A 16,781-nucleotide genomic window follows, 5' to 3' on the forward strand; every position below is an offset into this window, starting at 1 on the left:
ATACCAAGGAAATGGGATTAATCCTCTGAAACCGTATGTCCCTAGTGTACTTTCATGAGAGAGAAGGGTGTTCGGATGAATATGATGATCAGAGAAAGGGTCTGCACTGAGATACCTGGGGACTGAAGTCTAAGACAAGTAATAAGGGCATTATATGCAGCCAGTTACAAAAAGTTCCCTGGGAAACTGCACTCCAGTTCTGACTGAATTCTGTTACTCTCAAAAAGAGTACCTTTGAACTTTTTCTCCTCTCATGCCCTTAAATCCACTTCAGCTGGGAACTGTTTCTCTTCTGAGACTATGAGTCTCATTCTGGTCACTACAATATTAGTAAAACATTTACTATTTTCTAGACCATGTTGAGAATACTGCATCAGTTTTGGGCCCCTCCCTACAAGAAAGACACCAATGGACAAGTTGGTCTGGGACTGGATCCCTGTGAGGAGAGGCTGAGGGAAGGGGGCTTGCTCAGCCTGGGGAGGGGATGGATTTGGGCACCTACCAGCAACCGGCCAGTGCCTGTGAGGAGGTTATGGAGGAGACGCAGCCAGGCCCTTCACGCTGGTGCATGGTGGGAGGGTGAGAGGCAGCGGTGGTAAGCTGGAACAGGAGAGGCTCAGGCTGGGCAAAGCCGTGACCAATTAGCCTGAGCTCATGGCTGACCCTGCATTGACCAGGATTTGGACCAGAGTCCTCCTGCTGTCCCTTCCCACCTCAGTTCCCACCTATGATCCTGAACGCCCTATCTAGCAACTAATGATCATCCAAACATAGTGTGGAAGAATTCTCTAAAGTATTCCAGCACAGATTATTTATAACTGACATTGTTAAAATGAGCCATAACTTAAATAAAACACTATATCAAATAAAGGTGCATATAGGGGAAAAAATGACATTCTGTACAGTGGAAACAACAGAGAAGTTTTTTTAGAATTAGAGCTACATCTTGAATTAAAAAAAAAAAAAGTTAATGCAAACACAGAGATTCAATCTGTTTGATTGAGAAAATAGACGTAATAGAAATAATATCAGTATCTAAAAATAAAGTAAGATAGGTAACCAAGAAGTGCTTCCCTAATATTTGACTGCAGAAAAGTCTGTAAAGACTGAGGCAAAACAAGTGGGAACACAATCCTGTGTAAACTTAGGCAGAATCAGAATTTTTCCTTTAATCCCAGTTTTATTAGTGCATTGAAGACCAAAGTTCAAGGTTTAGGAAACCTACTGATAAGTCCACTTAAAAACTAAAAGTACTCATGGAGTATGCATATGGAGTTCACACTACAAACTGTGGGATTTTGAGTTTTTGTACCACTCAGGTGCCTCTTAGGTGTCTCACAGTCTCTCTGCCCAGGAGGCATCCTACCCCATGCTTTTCGAATCCAGTACCATAATTCCATAATGATAGGGTTTCTGCTAGAACAAAGAACTCTGATTTGAAAGTCTGACTTTCAAATAATAACCAAGTCCTTTTCTTCACATACAGGTATTTTAGAATGAAATTTTAGACAATTTTTCTGCCACACCATGCAAGTTTTCAAAGATCCATAAATCTTACTAGCTCAGAAAACATCTAGAATGATTTATCTTTCTCCCCTTCAAAATTTGTCTAGCCACTTAAGACTTCCATTACCAGATGAATGATTCCCCTGTAAAAAGACAATTTGTGAAAGGATTTAATGATTTTTCCACATGGAAACATCTCTATAAACAGAGAATTTTACATGCAGTGTACTGTTCTAGTTTATACAGCTCCAGCTGTCCTGAAGTTTATGCAACTCTTGTAATCCAGGAATGTGCTAGTAGATCGTATGTTTTCTCAGCCATTAATGCTTGTAGCATCTGAACAAAGCCAGGCTTGTTTTAATCCCAGACTCTTATACTGGTATTACATTCCATTAAAAAAAAAAAAAAAAGTGACAAATAAAGTGTTCTCTGCTTATCAGAATAGGGTCTTATACAAAAAGGCTGTGCAGACTAAGACAAATTCCAGTATACTGTATTTTAGAAACAGTGGTCAAGACTTTGCTGTTATAATACAACAGCAAACTTTTGCTTATAATATGATGAAACCATGACTAAAGAAATTTACATTTGTATAAGAAGAAATTTGAGCTATATGCATAAATTAGAAAGATGACAGCATTTGGCAAAGAAAGGATGAGAGAGTAAGCAGCGAGTCTAAACAGCATTTCCTTCACTTTTATTCTATCATCTCTCCCAGACTTAGCCACAGACTAATCTGATTTTGAATTATACTTTGCTGTAATGGCTTGCTAGTGAGTACTCCACAGCAAATGAATTGCACTTGCTCACTTATCTTTCAGCTATGCAAATTTACCAGTTCCACTGCTTTTTACAAGAGTTAGTCCTCTCTTACTCAGGTGCCTTTCCCAAGATGCCTTAGATGTTTCCTTTCTACCTGATCAGGGATAAGCCAAAAGTTAGGTCCTCTATTGGTACCATTTTAAGGTGTGAGTGTAAACTTTTATAGCTATTGTGTTAACTTCTATAGTGTAAACTCTTGTATAGTGTGGAGTGTAAACTTTTATAGCAATTTATAGCAATTAAATTCACAGAATATTCAAGTAAGTCAAAGAAGCTACTCTGAAGTAGCACTGGAAACCACTGGCCTCAACTGAATAGGGAATATCAACATGTGCTGACAAATCTTAGATAGCTACAGTGGGCTCGTCATCAGAAATGAGGAGAAGCACATGGCCCCCTTATGTTTAAGTGATTTGGTGGTGCTGTATAAATATATCTTATCAGAACAAGATTGCTAGCATTCTCCTCTGTGTGGGAGAGTTCATTTTCACGATCAAATCATCAGATGTAAAACTGTAAAGGAAGACTCTGCAAGTTAAGCTGAACTGTATGAGTTCAAAATAGGACATAAAAATTAATTACATTCCATAAAGCCCACCAAATCTTGGGCCTTCTATCCATTCAAACCTTTCATCTTTTTGTTACCACCCACATAACAGCTCTGGACTTTAAATGTCAGCTCCTCAGCTTTACCAGTGATTTTGGTACACACAATTGACTTCTCTGCTGAAACATTCTTATTAATACCACTCATCCTTTTTTTTTTTTTCTCTTTCCATTCCCAAATGTAAACATCTCTGGTCTCAAAAGCCTTTGAAAATAACTCTTAATTCTATACTTTTCCTTTCTCTGTTATTCAGTGCTAAAAAAGGAACAATTTCACAAAACCCAAAAGATCAGTCTAAGCTGCTGCTTTTGCTGGAGGGCTAAGAAACAACCTACACAGCTTTGATGAAAACATTCAAATGTGCAGATTTCCCTCACCTTATTGAGTGCAACTGGAACAAAATTTTCAACCTTAGTATTTAGCAACCTGTGCTCCCACTGGAGTTTACAGTCATTGCAGTGTGTTCAGCTCCTCTGAAGCTGAGGATATTTAAGTTTTCTTTGCTTCTCTTTTTTTTTTTTTTTTTTTTTTTATGATTAGTAATAATAAAATAGAATATTTAGAATGTGTTAATGAAATCCAAAAAGCCATATACTAAATAAAAATACTTTATATATTAACCCCTTGTACTTGCAGGAAGGAATTAAGGTAATTAAATCAATTATAACTACCATCAGAGAGGTCAATGTGATGTAGAACTAACTTGCTTTTAACATATTTTGGCTAGTCAGCACAAATAATTTTGAAACTGTGCTTTTAGATAGATTTGTTTGCTTCCGTTAGAAGATGGTGACCTCCAAGAGCACAAGATTTATGTCCTCTGACTGCAAGCCAGATTCCTGTATCCTGTTTGTTGTTTAATATGGGCTCTGTAAAATAAGCACAATTCCAATGCTTTTCCACTTAATCTAAGAGTCAAACCCAAGCTCACATTTAGACAGAATATAGGTATGTATTTTATCCAATGATTATTTAATGATCCTGAAACAACCAATGAAACCTTCTTCCATATGAACTCCCCAGCCACTCTTGTTGTCATGCAGGAAGAGACCCTCTCTGCCACAGCAAATTGGATAGCTAGTGGTTGCTGCAGTTTGAGGGAAAACTATTTAAATCCTTTCTGGCAGGGGAATAAGTTGAACCTGGATCTCTTTCTGGATGATGCTTTAACCTACACATTGTGAAAAGAAGGAAACCCTTCCACCTCTTGTCCTGATTGTGAAATGACACCTGCTGTCTTTCTGGTGAAAAAGTTGCTGGTCTCTCACTCTACAAGATCACAAATGGATGGAAAGACATCCCTGCAGGAAGAACTGGGTTTTGAACATACCTGCATACTGCTTAGGTCTCAGCAGCAATCACCAAGAAATTGGATGGTTCCCTGCTTCACTCCTCATGTACTGCACAGTGAGCCTGGGGGGAAAACCCAGGGTCCCACTGTCCAGGAATTTGAGTCTCAGAGCCAACCACTGCAATCTGTTTTTCCTTTAGGCTGCTTCTCCCACCACATGACTGCATGAAATTCAGCTTTCCATTAAACCACAGGCAGGCTATTTCCAGGAGCCACTACTCCCCTGGACACATCAGTAGTATGGGTAAGATAAATAAGGTGAAGATTCAGCAGAAGAAAATAAGGAAATCTTGGAAAAAAACCTGCATAATTTTCCATAGGATCTCATGACATATTACAAAATCTCTGATACTTAGCAGGTTTAAATTACGCAGTCCCACCCTACTGATCTAAGCCTTTCTTTTGCCTTCTTTCTCATTCCCTCATTCACTTTCTTTGTATCACTGGCTGTGGCATGTCAATCTGTGAAGAAGTATGCAACCTAATGACCATTTTCTGCAATGCAGACTCAGCATCTCCAGCTTGCAGGCTCAGTTGCAGTGGAACCAAGTACTTATGACAAATAGGATCAAATTTAGAAAAAAAATCTTTTTCTTTTTTACTTCTTGCTGGATTTTTACTTCCTTTTCTGCTTCTATTTTTATTTTCTATTCTCTGCTTTCAAGTTCCTTTCTACCCTGCTTTATGTGCATTTCCTCACCTTCCCTCCAAATTGATGTTTATTTCCCTTCTCCTCCCTCCTCTCACATTCACAACTATATCACAGTATTGTTAAACTACCGAATTACAAGTACAGTCTGGCCTCAGCTAACCTTGGTCCTTGCAAAACCATTTTGCTTCCTGCAAACTACAATTGGAGATGCAGAAAGTATTCAAGGACATCTCTGCAAGCCCCTCCTACGGTTTAACTGGACAGAGGCTCAGTTCCCATGAATGCAGCATTAGCCTCTCCCTGCAGAGACAGCTACAGGTGGTTCATGATATCTTATGAAATAGAATGCTGGAATATGGGATTCACCTTATTTCTGCATGAATACAGGAGAGACATATTCTCTTACAGAGTTTGGTTGGGGTTTTTTGCATTAAACAATTTGTTCTTTAAACTACATGAAACTGAAGCAAATTAAGCTCACATATATAATGCTGTAGCTTTGCTTGAGTTTATGCTCAAATTCCTGGAGCCAGCTGCACCCACTGAGCCTAGAGGGGTAGGACTTTCATGTAAACCTGGCTCTTCCCATGCCTGAGTCACATCTCTTGGAGAGCCCTTGGCTCAGCCAACTTAGCCAAAGTGAGATTTAATGTGTAGGCAGCACGGATTATCTGGGAGTCCTGGCTCAAGCAAGCTAAGAAATAAAGTCTAGATGAGCACATAGTCAAATACCATTCTAGCAAAAATGGATCCCCGTTGTATACATGGAGATTTGTGAAGGTTTGTGACTACCTCTCAGTCCTTCGCAAAATAAGCTTTTGGCCTGTAGACAACAGATAACTTTGAAAGAAGGATGTCTTTTATTTCTCCTTGTTCAGATGACAGTGCGTTGTTCAGAGTATGCCTGAGAATGCATCCAAACTACTGGGAATCTGTGATGGAGATTTTAAAAAATGACTTGCATGAGATTCCTGAGGTTTCCCGACTTCATCCAGGCAAAGGACAGGACTGTCTTTTCTCACATAAATATAAGACTGATCTTCAATTAAACCAAGATATGCAAAATCCACAAAAATCCCAGAAAAGAAACACAGATTAAAGAAAACTTGATCAAATTTTAGAAAAGTCTCTTTCCCAGCATTTTACTCCTACATATGCTTTATCTACCCTGCACTCAAACTACCACCATATGAGGAAGAGCACTTTTCTGTCCCAGCGTCTTTCTCCTCATAGTTACAAACTGATTTACATGAATTAAGATTTGCTATATGCCTGTAAGATAAAACAGCATTACCAGGCAAGATGCAGGACAGATGAACAGGTGAAATCAGTTGCTAAAAGGCATATTAGAAAAGTCTGAGTCAAAAAGTAGATTTCAGGATCCCTGGTTCTCAATCCTTAGTTGTATGGACTGACTGCTCTATTTTGTAATGACTGAAATAACTGTTCTGAAGATTTCTGCACATCACTGATGGTAATGATATTTTAAATCTCTCTAGTATAGGGCTAAAAAACTTTTTATTTTCATGCTAACAGATCTCGCAGAAGTCCAGAAGTGTCTCATATATTGTTCAAATTTATCACAGTTTTCTTCTCTGGAACAAAATCTAGCACCCAGCTGGTGTGTTGTACCACAGCTGTTCCAGTAGAACATTAACACTCCCGAGCACACACAACACATTTAATGCCTCTTTACAAATATGTATGCAGCATGAAAACAGGATGAGAGTAATTCAGAAACAACTTTCATTTATCAGTTGGGAGGGTCTCATCTTAGGATCAAGTGCAATTTTGTGGCAATTTTTAGGATTTTATCCACAAAATCAAGAAGAAAATCTTTGCAGGGAAACTGCTGCATCTGGAAAGCTTTTTGAGAACCTAGGTCACTGTGCTTGACTCCTGGCATTTTCATGGCCATCCTTTCACTGCCTCACAAGCTGCTACCCTGTCTCCTCCCCAAAACATATCTGCAATTAGAACCCCACAGCTCTATGATCACACACCTTGTATGTGGCATAGGGTTGGGTCACACTCCTGAAAAGACTTATTGAAGCCTCAATGAAGTGTACTGAATTTACTTACACGTTTCAAAATCATTGTATTTTGTTAATACATGACTTTCTGGCTCAGACTGTTACTTCATATAAGCATCACTGTCTAAAGACTAACAAAATGGATCTTAGCCTTTGGGACAACTTAACGTCTGGCACAAGAAGACAAGGGATCAATTTATTTAGTTACCTTGTCAATACCATGGAAACTCGACCATTCAGAAAGGAGACAAATTTGTTAATAAAGTTAAATTAAAGGTCCATCAAGTTAAATTGTAGCTATTAGTAATATTAAAAATAATGTCTCCTACTATCCATCATAAACAGCACCAGCTTTTACTTAAACAGTTTACAGATTTTAGTAACTAACAAAGTAAAACCTAGTCTGGCACAGCTTTACAACTGCATGCAGATAGAGACATTATTTTCCCCTTTCATCTTGGAAGCAAATGGTAGTAGTGGTGGTGGTGGTGACAAACACCCAAATTTAGGTCAGAGGATTAAATAGCTGTGAGAGTAGCTGTCAATTTACACTATAGTTATGCTTCTCTAAAAAGGCATGGTTGACATTAATTTTGATATTAGAGAGATACGTGTCTAAACCAGCTGACTCTAGATTATCACAGGAAAATTATTTCCTAAGCAATTTCTTTATGAGAACATGGTAGGAAGACAAACGGCAGCAATTTGTAGAGTTACGTTCTTGACTCACGGATTTTGACACAAAGTTTTAGGGGGGTTATGTTGTTGTTGTTGTTGAGCAAGAGGGTGATAATGCAAGATGACAGGAACAACATGTGTTCTTAACCAACTTGCTGTTTCAAAACAATGCCGGGAAGCTGCTGACACACCAACATATATCACTTGTACGGCAAAACTGCTGAAAGTAGCTCAGAGCTTTAGATCTGCTCACCAGGTTCCTTAGGGAAAGTGCCCAGCTCCAGACTGCAGGCTCTCTCCAGTGACAGTGGACACTGAACCACCCTGATGCAGCTCACATCCACCATGACTCCAGGCCAGTGCCATCACTGAGGTGGAAGACACTGAAGAGGTTTTATCTCAGTAACACAGGAAAGCACATCCTGGAGTTCATGGCTGCACTTGGGATGTGGCTGATGTAGTCATAAGACAGGTCATCCAGAATGATGTACAGGTGAGAGCTTTCAAACAGGAGAGGAGCAGAAGAGGTGTTTTCTATAACTAATGCTAATGAGAAGCGAAAACTTCTTTTACTCAAGGCTTATTCATCAAAACAATAATGTGCTGACCTTCCCCCACATCAAAAGTTCTTATAATTTTCCATAGTGAGCAAATCTATATTTTAATTGGCTTCTGATGATATTGGTGATTTCCTAAATGCCATTTGCAATAATCTGAAAAGGGAAGGGATATGGCTACAAAGCACTGCAGGGCCATGGTAGGAGAGATACAGCCCATCATCACATCTTCCTCGTAAGGGCCAAATCCTGTAGCCTGTGTAACCTCTGAAAAGTCTCATTTATTTCTACAGTACAGATCTTTGCATTTAAAAGAATGTTAAGACAACCTTTAACTCTTTCTGGAAATATTTACTTGAATATACTTTTCAATCAAGGATACTCTGAAGGAAGTATGGTTAGCAAATATACTTCAAGTGTTCCAGGAAATGGAAAATATTTTTCACTCAACTCACTTGGAAAATCCAGGTCAGGCTTTATAAATATCAAAGACTTCCAGAGAGATGCTAACTTCTTTCCACTTCCTACAGGAAATTTTTTCTGTGTGACATGCTGAACAATGACCATTTAGATGAAGTTATTAAATCTACTACAACTTTAGTGTGCATGTTACTAAGTAAGCAATTAACAATCCCTGTTCTAAACTCAGTAAAGGTCTCTGCTGAGTGTGCATCTGTGGTTAAAAAAAGGTCAGCTATCAGGAGGAACTGGTTTCAGAGATACTTTCAATTGATGCAAATGTGAGAGAGATGGCTCAGTCATCACTCTGACAATCACCACCACTGGCTTGGTTGTACCAGCCTAATATGAGTAAGACCCTACAGCAATTTGGATTCAGAACCTGATCCAGTCAAAAATTAACTGAGCAGAAAAAAAAAATGGGTGGGTGAGTGAGAAATCAGTTTTCAGCAAGGAGCAGACTTCTTTTGGCCTGCTATGGGTGATTTGATTGGAAATTATGAAATATCTTCTTTTGGTATCAGGCAGATTTTGTCAGCTTAAGACAATAATATCCCAAAATATTAGGATCTGCAAGGAATGAGATGCCAAGTAATACGAGAAGCATTATAACTCCTTTAAGGTAACTATATGATGGAGCTTAATTTGGAATAGAAAGTACCAGACCGATCACTGCCTATGAAAGGTGACGTTGCGCTAGAAGTTTTGGAGACAGTAATGGAGATTATTGCCATGTGAAAAGCATTTCTGAATATAAACACTCAAAAGAGTGCTATTTTGGTGATTTTTTTTTTTTTCATTTAGAAAAGATATGAGTAAGACAGAATTGCTCACATTAATGATTAGTAGAAAAAATGGTAGATGAAAAACTTCTAGTCTTCCTGCATCATAATTTAAAAAAAAGGGGACAAAAAGGAGAAGTATTTTAAACCAATCAAAGGAAATACTTTTTACAAAGTGTCTAATTAAACTATGCAATCTTTTCCACAGGAAGCAATTTGGGACAGCACTTCAAAAGGGGTAATGAAATGACTGGACATTAGAATTATGACTAATGCCACTAATTTGGAAGACAGAATAAGTCTCATGCTTGCAGACTTACATTTAAGCAATCTCTATCAGATATCAAAAAAACCTTAATACTGTAGAAACAACTGTTCCTAAATCTGTCTTTAGGGGTGTTTCTAACATCCTCCTCCCAAACTTCGGTTGATGCTTATTATAAGACAAAGACCAGTATGCTAAACTTTTTGAATATATTTTATTTGATCTTGTATGGGAATTACATCGCTCCTTAAAAAAAACAAGCAATGATATCTCGTGGGAGCCTCTGTCATGCACAGAAAAATTTAGGCAGGGTTGACCACAGGAGACCATCAAGTCCAATGTCCTACTCAAAGCAAGGCTAACTTTACAGTTAGATTAGGATGATCAGGGTCTTTTTTCCAGTTGAATTGCAAAAATCCTCAAGGACAGAGGTTCTACACCTGTTAAGTAACCTGTTTTGACTGCTGAACTGCTCTCACCATGAATTTGTTGCTCACATACAACTGGAACTTCCCCTTGTCACATCTTTTGACTATATCCCCTTGTCTTTTTTATTGTACAGCTCAGAGAATAGACTGTCTCTGTGTTCTCTGTAACCCGTTCTGTGGGGGGATACTGAAAGACTACAATCAGTCCAGAAATATGCTTTGCTTTATCTGGCAACAGTATTTAGACATATCTGCAGATTACAAACTTTGAATTGCAAAACAGATTAAATAAAATGGAAAAGTAGGCCTACTTCTCATACTTTAGCTTTTAAATCTGCAATCAGTATATTTTCCATAAAGTCTATGCTTTTAATTCAATCTAATTGTGACCTCTTTAAAGTTAGGAAATCAAATTACCAAGAATTAAATTGATCAAGCATGTGATATAAAATTTAAGTTGCTTCTTTGTACAACTTGCGTATGGGCCACAATCTCAGGGTGACCTAGAAGATGCACTGTACTACATTCCTTTATCTAGACTGCAGACTTCTGTCTCTTTCCATAAAAAACTAGGAGCCTGAGAATGGCTCTTTTAAGACACTCAAAAAACATGCTTTCAAGATGTCTGTGCTTGACAGTTCAACTGCAGGAAAGATACAACTAAAAAGAGGTATTCATCTTTTAAGTACAGGCAGGAATGTTAATCTTGTGGTTCAGAACTGACAGTTTTTCTTTTCAAGTGTCATAGTCTTGAGCTCTGATTACACACTCTTCACAGGCTCCAACAAAAGAAGCTCTTGTTTCTTCTGTGCTTCATGCTGTTTGGCTATTGTTTCACATATTCATTTTGATAAATCATACAAAATGCTACCTTGAATTTCAGTTTTTGTCATTAACAGTGGAAACAATACCTATGTAAACAATCTTTCATAAAATGTTATGAGATTTGAAAAATATTCTACCAATTCAGCAAGGTTCCCAATATATCTCTCTCATCTGTTTTATTACTACTCCCTACCTTGTTTTATTATTACTTTTGTTTTACAGTTTAGGACATTTAACAATATATCAGCCATTCTTCTTTAACACTCTCTGGTCAAGATTTCTACATATGAAAACATTAGACTCTCTTAGAATCTGAATAACCCTACATCAAAAATTTTCCCAGGGTGGTTGTGAAAAGCATAGTGAAGGCTTTCATTTTGTATGCAATGAACAAGAGAAGGTGTGGTGTCTAGTCTTGCTCCTGCCAGCCCTGAACCTGACTGTCACAGATGTCTCCTGCTTCATTGTATACTCCACAGTGTAAAAGAGAAAAAAAAAAAAAAAAAAAAAAAAAAATCAATGACTCAAAAACCCCCAAACTTCCCCCAGCTCAAAACTGTCCTCCTTTGATTTCAGTTCCTCAGAAGGCCCAGGCCTCACAAAGAAGCAATATTCTAAATTACTGTACACTCTCTAGACAAGAAATCTTTTTAAGATGAAAAGCAATTTTGTGAACTGACATAACATACTAAAGAGTACAAAAAACTGACCAAGCTAGGGTTTTAATGTGATTGCAACATTCTTCCAGTGAAAGAACCTGTTTTTATTTCAGAGAGATATAGCATAAACCCACTAATTTTTTGGAAGTTGTTAACATTTGACTCTGTTTCAAATATAAACCCCTAATAAAAATACAATTATATCAGTAGTATGACTACCCTCCTCAAAAATAAAAAAAAATCAGGTTTTCCTCCAATCCTAATTGTATAGAAAACACTTGACCTAATTTTAAAAGTAATTATCCCATCTGCTTACATTTGTTTTAAAACATAATAATTTGAAGGTTAAATATCTAAGTGAGAGTTCTTCAGATGTGAAAGTGATTGATTACTCACTTTACTGTATTAAATACAATAACTGGCAATACAGATTTCATGCAGAATTACTCCTTAATAGATTTTGCACATTCAGCCCTCCAGCTATAATTTGTGGGATCACTGCCAAATCCCTCCCTCCTGCTGCTGACAGCTTGTGGCAATGCTGTGCAGAGTTCTTGACACTACATTCTCTTGTGTCCCAGACATTATCTAGAAATCTAGATAGCTCAGTGTTAAAAGATTGCTCAAACTTTCTCCTACTTTCTTCCATTTTGAAAAGAACACAAACCAAGAGAGCAGACATACCACCACAAGATACTGAACTCAGCAAAGCAGTACTTCATTCCTTGCAAATAAGGATGTTGTGCATGCTATGAATTTACATAATTTCAAGAGACAAAAACAACAAAAGACAACAAACAAACAGAAGACAAATCCATTGCAAGTGTCTCAATGCAATGAAGCAAACTGTGACTCAGGAAATTCCAAAGCTTCAAAACTGTTGGAGGCTGGGACTGCATTTGGAGAATCTATTACGAGACATTGTTTTTAGCATTTTTTAGGCATTAACTTTTACCTACTGCTGGTTAAAATACTTGGTCTGACCTAGTGTGGTCATTCTTCATAGGAAACCTCATTCCTTTTCACTGGGTCTTTCTACAATTATCTTGTTACCTCATTACCTGGGTCTGGTTCCAAAATTAAGTGTGTGCACCCACAAAAAATTCAGAAACCCTAGGAGTGAGTTCAGCATTAATCTCACCCAGTATTTACCTTCATTTCCCTATTCAATCAAGCCCAAGGCTAAACAGGTAGCTCTATCATAACTCATATCTACTCTTCTGTCTCTCCTCTCTGCAACAAGTGGGCTTTGCTAACAAAAAACACAACAGCTTTTAGGATGTGCATTTTTGTGTCCGAAAAAGTGCAGATCTTAGAGGTTTATACCAGCCCATTCTATTGAATTAACAGTGAACTAGACACAGGAAGGTAAAAGGAATAGTCATACATTCAGACTACTGGTAGTGCGTTCTTCAACTGCTTGCTATTACAGATGCTTGCACCAAAACATGGAACAAGACAAAGAAGAATTAAGTTTTGCCAATATGTTTATAGATATAATAAACAAGATATTTCAGTACATTTATATTTTGGACACAGAATTTTCAGTGCATGAATTTACCTTTAGATGTAGAAATAAATTCTCCTGTATCCTATACATTTCTTTAGCTGCTTCTACAGATACACCACATTTTACAGGGGGCAGACAAAGCAAGTAGAGCACTATTCTGCCATGTTCTTGGTTTTTACTTCAAATCAGACAACTTGGGGAGCATGGTTTATGCCAACATTGTCACAATTTCTCAAAAGAACATCAAAAATCATTTTTTATGTTCTTCAATCAATACAAACAAAATCTTGCTATCTGCTCCACCCCTGCTCTGTTATCAGCACCAAGGCCATGGTGACTATGAACTAAAACAATAGACTCAACAACAAGGTGGTACTGGAATTGCATTTTGCTTGTGACAGGGAATTTTTCTCTCCTTTTTCCCAGAGCTTATCTACAAAAACTAAATTATCTCCCTGAAATGTTTATTTCTGTATGCTTTTCAGATAAGAGTGCCTGAATGAATTATTCAACAGTGAAGAATCATGCTGTCTTGCCTCACTCTACTGTTATGATGCATGGATATATATGGAGACACAAAATGTTCCTGAATTTTAGTTGAACAGGAAATCCAGAGAAACAATAGCGGAAACATATTAAATGTAATTTTGAAAATTGAAGGGAGTTGTGTTTTAACTCTATTTTATATGTATTTCTGATATTGAAACAAGCAAATGAATGTACCATTTGTGGTAAGATTTTGTTGCTTAAGCCCAAGATACAATGCCAGTTAATACTCCAACCCCATTTTCTGAAGTTCTCTCTTCAGCTGCATGTTAGTAGTGCTAAAGGATCTAGTGCTGGTTTTTTCTATGCACACCGAGTGCATGGAAATGTGGAAAGCTAGTTTAACCTACTAGGTTTGACTAGCCAAAGCAAAAGGGCTCTGTGGGTCAACCAGTAGAAGTGTCTCAAAGTTACATCACTGTTAAAACTGATAGTCTCCCATCACTGTCGGTCTCTATGACCTTAATAAATACGAAACAACATCAAATATAAGTCTGAAACAAGTGTTCAAGACATGACATCTGTGTTGAGAACATGAATTAATTCAACATCTACAGCACCATTTCTTTCAGTCACTGAGAGCAGATGTCCCATATCTGCCTCTCATTCAAAGGAAAGGGAAAATAAGAGAAAAAATCAACACAGACACACATCTGGCCATTCTGTATACAACAGCATCAGAAGGAGTCCTCAGGTGGGAAGGATGGAGAGACAGACAGAAGATTCCCTGCTTTGGTACCTGGTGGCTACTCAGGTACTTGGAACAATACAGTTTAACTGCTAAGGTGCCTGGTAGCTAACAGCAAAGCACATCACTCTTCTAATAAACATTTCCGTATTTCTGTGAGCATAACTTGCATCACTTTGGTGGCAGGATATATATAGCATGTGGACCCCAAAAGATTGTGAGGTTTAAAAGCTGTTGAGCTGCACAGCAGAGAACAGAACAAGAGAAGTTGTTCTCTGATATAACCGCTTCCCTCATTGCTTTTTAAAATGTGAAGTGGCCTTCAAACTGACTAGTGTCAAAAACACTGTCACTGTTTGATTGGTAAGCTGAACGGTCTGGGTAATATTCAGACTGGTTGGTACGACAAAGGTTTAAATAATGGGAAAAGCTGATACAGGGATTAAAGGATAGAAAACATAATTAGTGCCAGTCAGCATGGTTTTAGGGAACGTAGGCATTATCAAACAAATTAGATTTAAGGTATTTGGACTCATGAGGCATTTGACTTTTTATCACATAGCTTTCTGTTTCAAAAAAACGTACTAACAGCAGCTCTGAGGGACTGTATCCTACAAAGGACTGAGAAACTGTAACAGGAATAAGGAATTGATTTATTCTTTATTGCCTGCAGTGATTCTCTGACAAAAACATGGTAAATGTAAAAAAGGTTGTTTATGGAAGCAGAGCTGCACAAAGGAGTAAAGAGGCAAAATCACCTCTGGCACTGGCAGAAACAGCACTGGAGAATCATATACAGATCTTTTGCTAAATGTTAAAGGGTATGTTGAAGTGCTTGAGGGGATTTTGAAAAAAATCACAAGGATTATTTACTCTGGGAGGGGGTAGGGTGAGTGAGCAGCTGTGTGGTGTTTGGCTGCCAGCTGAGTTCAGGCCACGACATCATTTTAGGGAAGAGGACATCCTGAACTAGCTGCAGGGAGTGAGATTTTGCAATCACGTTTTAAAATCCAGGCTCATTTTAGCACTAGCATTTAGCATCGCTCCATGGTATTGCTGGGACAAACTGCTGCTCTGAGGACACAAGGGCAGCTGGTGTGCTTGAGCCGAGGCCTAGGCAGGGGAAAATGCAACTCTATAACCTGTGAGGTGACTTTGTAGAGAAAACCTGATCAGGCCTGTCCCAGCCCTTTGCTCTACAGACTGCTTTCTTGATCATAAAGACAGGTCCTGTGGCAGGGACTCTTACCTAGACCTCCAGGTGGTTCTGACCCCTTTTGAAAGAGCTTGCTGAGCTGGAGCTGCTGTTCATGCCTTTTTTTCCACAGCAGAGGCTCTGCATTTTGCTTGATGAGAAATAGTGCAAGGAGAAACATATTTCTTCTGTAATTTTCAATAAAAAGATAAGTTATATGATTGTGAACTTTTAACCTCCATAAGACAAACTTCTACCCACATTATTAAGTGTCCTGGAAAATACCGAGATCCAGGCAGTAGGGGAGGAGATTCCCTGGCAAGGTCCTTCTTTGTGATCTTGCTGAAAGGAAGCTTACTGCCCACACAAGAGCACACTCTCCTGAAGTGAGCACTACAAGCTCATTCACTATTCACTTACTGTTTCTGGGTGAAAACTGTTTCTGGCCCTGTTGAACTCACAGGCCAACTCCTATTGACTTCAATGACCTAATAAGAACCCTGGGAGGGCAGGCAAGCCATGTAGGCATTAAGGTCTGTATCTATATCACAAATACTAGTGAAACCAACAGCCAAGAGGATACTGGGAACCCATGGAGGCATTTCCAGGAAAGACTATGCAAGCGTTAAAGTGCTGTTGCAAGATGACTCCAATTTCTCTCCCACTCATCTTTCCTCTTTTTATTCCTTCCTAGGGATGAGGGAAAACCAGCACAGAACCTGCTAAGTCCCTTGTCCAACTAGGCCTGGCCTAAAACTGCTCAAAGAAGGCATAAGAAGGCAAGACATAACCTTACTGGGTCTCACCAGTGATCCAGCTGTCGCAGTATGGTTCCAGCAGTGGGAGACACTATTTCAGAAGAGCACGCAAACCTGGCCACTTTCCACAGTATATTCCTGAGGACTGCTCAGCATCAATGGCTACTGTATTAGGGATGTTATACAGTACACTTCTGCCTCTTCCCTTTAGTATTTATTTATGGACCTTTAGTCCATTATATTTTCCATTCCCCTTTTGAGCCAATTAATACTTTTATTGCTCACAACCTTCTGCAGAAGCTTCCAGTAGTTCACCATTCACTGTGTAAAGAAGTAGTTTCTATTATTTTCATTAAACTGCTCTCTCCTTGATTTGTGTGCCCTGCAGTTCTGGCATTGCATGATTTAGCAAACAGCAGTTCTGCATCTGTTGTTTGCTATCAACTGCCTTCACAATTTG

Source organism: Athene cunicularia (assembly GCF_003259725.1).
Source record: "Athene cunicularia isolate RWA chromosome 8 unlocalized genomic scaffold, athCun1 chr8_part1, whole genome shotgun sequence".
NCBI classification, from domain to species: Eukaryota; Metazoa; Chordata; class Aves; order Strigiformes; family Strigidae; genus Athene; species Athene cunicularia.